Source organism: Megalops cyprinoides, chromosome 1 (genome assembly GCF_013368585.1).
Source record: "Megalops cyprinoides isolate fMegCyp1 chromosome 1, fMegCyp1.pri, whole genome shotgun sequence".
Classification (NCBI taxonomy): domain Eukaryota; kingdom Metazoa; phylum Chordata; class Actinopteri; order Elopiformes; family Megalopidae; genus Megalops; species Megalops cyprinoides.
The window spans coordinates 31,629,903-31,638,194 of NC_050583.1; the positions used below are offsets into that span (position 1 = coordinate 31,629,903).

Below are 8,292 nucleotides of genomic sequence, written 5' to 3' on the forward strand. Positions count from 1 at the left end.
GTTAAGGAGCAGGACTCGTAACCGAAAGGTTGCTGGTTTGATCCCCGCTGGGACACTGCTGCTGTACCCTTGGCACACTTGTGACTAAAAATACATTGATGTAGAGCCACATTTTACATGGTACCAGATATTATTGGATTCTTTACATGGTCAAATTCTTTCAAATAAGCATAATCACAATTTATCTTTTCTCTTTATTAGGGGACAATGCTTCTTCTCACTCACTCCATACAATGATAATAAACTGTGGCATACAGCCCCCTTTCACAACTGCATTTACAGCCAGAGGCAATGAACGTGTCAGCATGTAAGTGCATTGTTCGCATTAGCATACATTAAATTTTCAATTATTTAACATACCAAGAAAGTCAATTTCAATCAAAGTGAAACCATCAGTAAAAGTGCACCCCTTCACACATAGATCACTCTATGACACATGGTTTTCATTTGCTAGTATTTAGTTTTATTTTGAAAACATGAAATGCAACACCTCAGGTGAAATACAATGCCATTCATTTTTTTCAATCCATAATTAGCATCTCAATTTCTGTTTATGACATTTCATTATAAAATGCTCATTTTTTCAATCTGTGTATTGTACCACTATGAGTGCAGTTTCATTCCACTGAGGCTGTAAATATCAGTTACACTGGGGAGAGTGTGAGTGACAGATACACATTTTATCTATAAAATTTTGTGTTGGTTGTAATGAGTTAGCTCTTTGCTTTTCATTTAGAACACAAATGGTAATATGTATTTAATGTATCTAATGCCTGCACCAATAATGTGATTGGCAGATGCAGCCTCATCAGAAAGAATGCAGAATACACTCAAACAAAAAATATTTATCTTGTTTTCAAGTGGATTATTTTTCATACTGTGTATTGCACTTGATTTAGGGAAGAATAATTAGCACTTGTTTCATATATGTATTGCAGGCTATTTAATTATGCCATAGATAATCTTTCATATGGGAGAACTGGATAAACAACAAACTACAAAGTGAGCTAGCAGGATTCCTTATATAAGCTTGTAGCGAAGGACGAGAGTAGTCACCCCACCTGGCCTCAAACCTGGGTCTATGGGGTACCAACCATGCAACTTTGACCGCAATGCCAAAGAGCCAGGCTTGTTGATATGGCAGTCAGAGCGCATACTCTGACTGCCATGGTTGGTACCCCATAGACCCAGGGTTGAGGCTGGGTGGGATGACTGCTCTCGCCCTTCGCTACAAAACAAGACATTAAAACTAGTATTATCTAATGGAAAACGGTTACATGTCTAGTGTAAGAAAAAGCTAGAACATGAGAGATGGGTAGCTTTTTCCAGCCTTTTGTCCCAAGTCGGTTGTGCAGTCGCTATAGTATCTAAGGCATAACGCAGCAGGAGTACTTTGGAGTACTTTAATGATTGTGAATACTTTCCCCTATTTTTAATAATAATTACCATTATTTGTCGAAAACAGCATGAATACGCTGTTTTTTTTTTAATCATATTTGATCATACCGGTAATGTAATGATAATACTCTCAGATTTACAGCCCAGGAAGACAATCTCAACCCTGCATATTCTGTCTCATAATGAGTTAACTTCAACTACAAAGTGGCTGGTATATTGTGGATTTGACACGAGAAACTGCTGCATCACGTGGTAAATTCTGGAACAATCTGGGACGTGCATGTTGAATACGTCATAAAGAGTCATCGGGGTGCGTCTGTGGACAAACAGTGAAGAGGAAGCGGCTAGGCTATATAATGTTAACTCACTGGCTAGAGCTGTGACATTTGGTTGTATCAGTGTTTCCGTTAGGGAAACTTCATTAATCTGAAGCATTTCGCGATTTCGCTGACTTTTCGGATCAGATAACATAATAGTGTCCTGTTAGCTAATAAGCTAAATCGAGTGCCTAGCCAGAGCTGGTAAGTCAAGTGCAACTGCAGCTACAGTTGATTTTCTTGTGAATTTGCTCGCGACTAGAATAGAACTGGGGAGTGTGATGATGAGATGATGTTGTACAGCGTGCGGCCAGCTAACGTTCTAGTTACACAATCTTGTTTTACGCTGCCCGGTAGCTACATATCGACATTTTAGTGCTAGACCTCAGTGCTAATTATGGTCGTTAGCTAGCTAAAGTCTTAACTCAAAATAGCTAATTTAGCTACGTAGCAGCTTAGTTTACTAAGTACTGCGGTTTAATTGAAGTAGTGCATTATCCTAACAACCTAGCTAGTGATACTTATTCCTTTTATCCAACAGCTATCGATATCCAATTTGTTTTAACTTGTATGGTAAAATAGCTTTGTTTAGTTGTTTTCCAAACTAAATAGGAATTACCAACCTTTTCACTGTTCTTCGTGACGGTCAATTGTGAGTTTTTTTTTTTTTTTTTTTTTTTTGGTTAGTTTAGCTTGCTAGCAGTGGAAAGGTGCTGCTATTCTTTGTTAATACGTTTGCTAGCAATCTAGTCTAGCTAATTATCTTTGTCTAGTGTCAGTCTTGCCACATTATTCTAAATATATAATTTGTGTCCAGTTAAAACAACTTTTTTTTCCAGATCTGCTAAATGCTTGCTCGTAACTGATGCCCGGGATCAGACTATAGTTAGCTAGTGGCTAGCCAGCTGCCATGATGAGTCATGCTACCTAGTTAGCTAGTTAGCTGTTTGGCTAGTTAGGTACGCAGCCACCCGGTGGCTGTTTTGTGAGTGAAGTAGACTAGCCAGTCTGTGTAAATATTGTGCTCTGTGAAATTGACTAAAATGCTAAAACCATACAAACAAGTGATTAAATTATGATACTGTTGTGTTAGCCAGTTAGCTAATTCGCTACGTGCACTGATTCTAAAGTAAACATAATTGTTGCTGTTGTTGTATCGGCCAAAATGTGTGTGTGTTATAACATCAAGTATGTGTCCAAACCACCTTTATTTGGTAAACTAACAGTCCTAGTAGTTAGTATTTTTTAACTGATGAATGGTCTCGGTTCCATGTACTTCCAGGGCTTTGAACAACGGTATAGAGCAAGAGTTTGCCTTCAACGTGCCATGGAGTTTCCAGACCTGGGAGAACACTGCTCAGAGAAGTCTTGCAAGCGTTTAGGTTAGTAGTGTTAACAAAAGTGTTTCTCCTGGACTATCAGTCAGTTAATTAGTAACCTCTGCAATTTATGCCATTACACAGAATACTTAAATACAGCCGTGTTTATCATTTCATAAAGATTTTTGCAAGTCGCTTTTGATAAAAGTCACTGCCAAATGAACAAATGTAAATGTAACTTGATATTGTTATTCATTTTGTCAAAGTGGCAGTCTGACAAGTGATTATGTAAAGTTTTTTTGATCCCATCACCTATTTTCAGAGTTTCTTCATTTGTAATAGGCCTAAGTATATAAAATAAGTTCATAGAAGTTATGAGCAGTACCTTTTTATCTTTTACAGATTTCCTTCCAATGAAATGTGATGCCTGTGAAGATATTTTCTGTAAAGACCACATAACCTATGCAAACCACAAGTGCACTTCTGCTTATAAAAAGGTAAATGTCTTGGTAAAGTCCTTTTGTTTGATAAAATGGATGAATGCCCTCACACATGGGTAAATCGATTCATTAAAAAAACGTTCTCAACATTTTGTTTATATACATGTGTGTGCTTGTGGAAGTATCTGATGTGACCAGAGTTTGGTACCCTTCAGCAGGCATAAACATCAATATGTCATATGTCAGGATGTCCAGGTACCTGTGTGTCCCCTGTGTAATGCCCCAGTCCCTATTCAAAGAGGAGAAATGCCAGACATTAAAGTTGGGGAACATATCGACCGAGACTGCAAAGACCCTGCTCAAAGAAAGCGAAAGGTACGGTCATCTCTCAAAAGCCATTTTCACCTGTGAAGTGATCTGCTGGTTCTTTGAGAACAGTTTGTGCTTAATTTATTATTTTAAATAAATAAATAATAAAATAACGTAAAAATAAAAGCTCAGATTTCTGTTTAGCTCTGTCAGATAAATTTCTGTTTAAACTTTACTGTCTTCACTGCCATTGTCAAGATTTTAAGAATCATACCGGTTAGCCTTTAGAATTGATTCATCTGTAGTTCTCTCTAACTTCTTTACACCAGATTTTTACAAACAAATGCTCAAAGGGGGGTTGCAAGCAAAAAGAAATGATCAAAGTGACCTGTGACCAGTGCCATTTGAACTACTGTCTAAAACACCGACATCCCTTGGACCACGACTGTAAGACTGATGGCTGCCCCATCTCCAAATCTGGGTAAGGGTGGCTACCCCGCACTCCTCGAACCCTGCTCTCCCCCCTCTCTCCAGTCCCCAGCACCCAGCACAGTACCAGTGGACTAATGAGTCGTGTTCTGACTGTGACGGCGCTTGTTGTTTCAGACATGCCGCCTTAATGAGGTCTCAGGGAGCTTCCTCCAGTAGCGCTGCCCTCTCTGCCACTCGGGGGACGTCCAGGTCTGTTCCCACGGACTGAGTGGCAATGCAAGGGCCCAGCAAACCAGGTGAGGAACTGCACTTATGCACAATGAATCCATTCAAATCTACATCAGAATCATGTGAACAATGACAACACACTTTAATTACAGTACAGTACTTACAGTACTTAATTCGCAGACTCTGTTTCCCGCAGTGGAACTAAATCGTCCATCTCATTTGTGTTTCTTGAGATATGTTGAGAATCAAAATAGCATGTGCACAAGACTGTTCAGTGGTGATTCTTTTGCTGGGGTTTTTACAGAGCATTGTATGTGTAAGTTGGTGACACATTGAGGTATTGGTAAATGACTGTTCCTCCCTTTTTTTCAGTGCACAGAGGAGCCAAGCAGCAGCAGCTTCCAGCCCGGCACCCCAACCAGCCTCGAGAGTCATTCCCCAGTCTGCATCTTTACAAGCTGGTCTGGTATGTACTTCCAACCACGAAGCACCACTGCACCCAATAAGCACTAAACGGCTGCAGCTGTTGCACTTGCATCTAATTTAGGCTGTGTGTCCCAGTGATATGCCCATGTGACACATTGGTGCTGCTAGGTGTAATCATGTTTGTAAACCTGTCACTAATCCATCTAATTAGCTCCCTGTGGTGCCATTTTAGAACACAAACAATCCCAAAAATGTGTATAAAACAGGTTATCGGTTGTGTCCAGCTACTGACTACAAATGCCAGAGATTCCTTTTGCTTGAATTCTACCAAATAGAATGCTGTAGGATTAATGTTTTTATAATGTTAATTCTAAAATCATGATGTGTGGCACTCAGTTCTGGTACCCTGGAAGATGGTGTTTCTCAACCTTGGTCATGGGGACCCAGTGTGTATGCTGGTTTTCTTTACAGCTGAGTTCTCCTAATAGGGATTGATTAAGGTGTTACTTGAACACTGATCTGCCTTTGAGATGCTAGTATTTGCTCTAAGCTTGTTATTAAAAACATTGTTTAACCTGTGTTTGTGCCTCTGGAAGTGCTCTGTTCTCTAGAGCCCCTGAATGAAGTTGGTTGTTCAGTCAGTGATTCAACATTATTGATAAGAGGTAGATTGGTGTAAAAAGGAAAAGTACTCATTTACATTGATTACAAGTACTTTGTTGTCCTTAGTTCAAGGCAACCTTTAAGATTTAATTGAACAAATTGAATAACTGATTAAGCTTAACAGACAGCTGGTATGTGTTTTGGGCTTATTGTTTTGTATAAACAACTGTCTTTCATATTTTACATGAAATTGCTGATACAACTAAAAGAAAAATCAGCACACTGGGTGCCTTCAGGACCTGGGTTGAGATGCACTGAGTTAAGTGTGTAAATCTCAGTTTTAAATCCAGATCGGTATTCAGTTATAACAGCTTAATTAATGTTAAGTAAGAGGGCTTAGCCAAAGGGAAGCCAGCATGTTCAGTAGGTCCACAGGACCAGGGTTGACTAGGCTGCCTTAAAACAACAACAATGAACTGGCGAGGGAGGCAATGCCAATGGTCAAAATAATGATTATACAAATTGTGTGCCTGAGAATCCCGCTTTACCACAGCCTGCAGACACAGCAGACTGGGATGGGGGTTGAATGAAACTGCATCATTGTGAGTAATGTGCTGATAAGAGCAGTGCTAGGGGAGGGCCTGTTGCAGTGTGGGCTCTGATGATGTGTGTGTGTGTGTGTGTGTGTGTGTATCTGTGTCTGCCCATGTGCAGAGTGAGGAGCAGGCCCTACAGAGAGCTCTGGAGATGTCCTTGGCAGAGTCAGCCCGTAGCACCCAGCTGTCGCTCAGGTAATGAAACCTATATAAGACCTGTTAATCCTGCTGCACCTTCTTTAAATTTAACACCATAAACGCATGGGACCTCCACCCCTTCTACTGTGAAGACCTCTTCCATCTCAGTTTTGTTATACTTTATGTAGGTGTGTGTTTGTGTGTTCAGAAGACAAGCAGTGTACATGAGAGGTGTGTTTGTAGATTCATAGCAAGGGAGAAGGATGGTGTCCTGAATGCTAAAATAATTAATGGGGATACTAATAACACATTTTATTTGTATAGGGCCTTTCTGACACCCAACAGCAGTACACTAATATGGTGTATATACACTGTATAACACAAAAAACATACAGGTGTGTGACAGGATTGATTGTGTGTGTGTGTGTGTGTGTGCGCGAGCACACGTGTGTCCATGCATGTGCTTGTCTGTCTTGCTGTCTGATGGAACTATGTCTCTCTGTCTCAGCCCTCAGGAGCAGGAGGATCTGGCTCTGGCTCAGGCCCTCGCTGCCAGTGAGGAAGAGTACAGACGCCAACAGCAGAGACAGCAGGTACCCGGTAACCTTACCAGTCAGTAGCATGCTAACAAGACCTAACCTAGGTACTGTACTTGGCTCTTCATGCAACGTGATCTCTTACTTTATTACAATGATTTGTGCAAACAGAAAGAAGTGAGGATCGTATTCAGCAATATGCTTTAACAAGAGTCGCAAAATGATTGGAACTGAGGGTTTCTACCTTTTCCTTAAAGTATTAAGAATGAAATCACAATACGAGCAGTTTATATTTGCAGCACCACTTTTCTTTCATTGAGTAGATTAGAGTACTCGGTTATTTACATTAGTTATTTACATTTACAACTTTAGTATTAAACCTGGTACATTGGGAGATGGAATTGCATGTTGGCTGTCATTTACAGGTTGTTTATTTCACAGCATGTGGAATGAGTCATGTTTGTCTAGTGCTTGCTTTGGTTCCTAATACCGCCTTCTACTGTTACAGGGCAGGGATTCCAAACAGTCCAACTGCAGCCTGTCGTAACACTACACGGCCTCAAGAGTCCACAGATTCTGCATCAGTGCATGGACAGTGCAGGGATGTTCTTTAGTCAGGGATCAGAGTTGATTTACAATGTTAATCTGACTAAATGATCAAACCAAAAATGATAAAACCAAAATATATTACTGACTGATTTGTCTGCTTTGTACATACATTTTAATGATGTGTATTCTGTCATTTGTACCAATGGCTCTGTGTATATTTATATATTGATCTTCTTAATCAAGCCTTAACAGAGATGTATAAAGATGAATAAATTATTTCAAACATTGCACCAAAACTTCTTTTATTGATGAATGTCATGCATATAGTATTATTTGAAAACCTCGCCTCTGGAGGCCCTAAGGTAGCATACTGTCTTTGGGATTTTCCCACTATTTTACAATAATGACTATAAGGCCCAAATCCCACCTTTTCAGGGTAGAGAACTACAGCAAGTATGCACATATTCAGAGATCAATGACATGCATTAAATGGCTGCCATGTTGGATTTCACTTAGTTTTTCCTGTGCTAGATCCCCTTTGCATAATTTCATTAACAAAAATGGCCATTAGTTGTATGATATGGAGAGCATACGTTTTTGGATGTACCGTTGCACTTCAAGTCCATCATGTACTTTTATTTTCATGGGTGCTGTTTCTACAAGGGATTGTTGTACAGCAGCATAGCCTCACCTCTCTTTTTCCATGAGCAGTTCTGTTTTACTGCACTTGTCAAATGAAAGTAAATTTCTTGTTTTGTTCCATCTGTATAATGAACTTAGATGATGAAGTTTGACAATTAGCACAACAAAAGAGGGACTTCCAGTTAAGGGAGTAATTTTTTGGGCATGGCTGTTGGAGATTTCTCTTGGATTTTGATCTGCAGCTTGTGGAGCTAGAAGGTTCAGCATGTTTTTCTGCCTGGTAGTAAAAGTATACTGTTACTTTTTTGTAGTATACTATTACTGCACTTGGTTGCAGATAACCAAGGGTTTATCTGTAT

At 39.7% G+C, this 8,292-nt stretch overlaps 1 pseudogene; it reads left to right on the forward strand.

Moving 5' to 3' along the window:
- The first annotated feature begins 1,753 nt into the window (after nt 1–1,753).
- Nucleotides 1,754–7,486, forward strand: LOC118785007 (annotated as a pseudogene).
- The last annotated feature ends 806 nt before the right edge of the window (nt 7,487–8,292 follow it).